General features: G+C 33.6%; 1 long non-coding RNA gene across 1 annotated transcript; it reads left to right on the top strand.

Moving 5' to 3' along the window:
* Positions 1-367: 367 nt before the first annotated feature.
* LOC136671534 (uncharacterized) lies at positions 368-1183 on the top strand. Its single transcript, XR_010795724.1, has 3 exons — positions 368-490; positions 594-654; positions 1057-1183. It is a non-coding gene; the product is annotated as an uncharacterized lncRNA (long non-coding RNA).
* Positions 1184-1635: the final 452 nt, after the last annotated feature.

Raw genomic sequence — 1635 nt, 5'->3', positions numbered from 1 at the left:
TTCATCTGCATGAATATTATGCAGCTTCATTAGCAGCAGAAGCTATTCTGCCTGTAAGTTGATGATTAGTTTATTTATATAACCAGCATCTTCAATTAAAATTCCATGCTCTGCCACCCAGTAATAATTTTTTAATCATTTTTTTATTACAGACACTTGCAACAGGTGACACAGTTTGCTTGGCTGGCAAAATGTATGCATGCACGTACCAGAGTATGTCTGGACAGAAAGGAGAGAGGTACATTCTACATACTCCTTAACACTTTATTTTAATTCAGATGTTTAGGTCAAATTTGTGTTTTGACTAATTTAATTTAATTGTGAACTTATTTAGATCCCTGTATCCAGATGTTTCTAAATTTACCTGGGTACAGTGTGACGTATGTGAAAACTGGCTTCATACAGACTGTGCAGGTGTACAGCAAGAAAACCTTCAGGATACAAGTTTTAAATGTGGATGTGACATACCTTCGCCTTACCCATATACAAAGTATGTGACCAATCTATGTTGTATTTTACAAATGACAAATTCTACAAACCAATTATACTGGCCAAAGCAGCCATTTAGTGAATTTACATATGTTTACTTCCAGTCTCCTCTCAGTCCTGAAAGAGAAGGGTTTGAGAGTCTTGATCAGTGATGAAGAAATCCAGGTAATTCTTCTTTGTTTTCTAATAAATATAATTTATTTTTCTTTTTTTTTTATTTACTGCTGTGCCTTTGATGTACAGTTCTGTTGAGTTATGCTTGAGGAATATCTGAGTGCATAAAGAATTGCTCTGAGTGCAGGAGCAAAAATAAAATCATACCCAGTGTTCCTTTAATTCAGTTATTCCAAAATATGTTTTAAAAAGAAATATATTATGATAAGGTGCACTATATATGTGGATGTCCACTTTTAATTAGCAAATTCACCAAATATTAACATTCACAGGTGTTCAGTTGTGTGCAGACAGCTTGTAAAATCTCCATAGAAGAGTGGATAGGATAGATTCAAGAAATAAATGCATATCAGAATTGTTCTTTTGCTAATCATACAATTATATTTTCAATAGGAGTTACATAGACAACTATTCAGTGGCAAAAAGAAGTCAGGGCAAATGTTCCTGTGGAGCCATCCCAACAAATGTATGAAGCTTCGGACCATACTTAGACCTAGACTATCTAAATTTAGTACAGAACGGGTGAGACATATTAGGTTTTCTTACTTTTGCTCTTCTCCATATTTCCAAAATAAATCTTGTACAATTTAAAGTACGGTTTGTACATATTTATGTGTATATTTTTTCCAGATTGATGAGATGTATAAAATAATCCACACTGCTTTAGGCATGGACAAGAAGGACCTTGGAAGTGTTGACATTATTCTAGATGTTATGCTGCCAGAGGTAGGGAATTCAATAATGCTATAGTATGAATCATTACAATAGAATTGGTACCTTAACAACAATTGGATAAAATACTGCTAAATGTTATTATTAACGACTATTAATTTTATATTTACTACCACTGCAGGTGACTCTTAAAATATTGAACAAGCATGAAGGCTTCTATCGATACCAAAGAGAGGTGTCTCTTGCTACTCCAGGTGTCATTATTTGAATAAGAATGACAAAGGCTGCTTGATACATAAG

Source organism: Hoplias malabaricus, chromosome 16, assembly GCF_029633855.1.
Source record: "Hoplias malabaricus isolate fHopMal1 chromosome 16, fHopMal1.hap1, whole genome shotgun sequence".
NCBI classification, from domain to species: Eukaryota; Metazoa; Chordata; class Actinopteri; order Characiformes; family Erythrinidae; genus Hoplias; species Hoplias malabaricus.
Note: the sequence above shows the minus strand (reverse complement) of the source record. Positions and strands in the feature narration are given on the sequence as shown.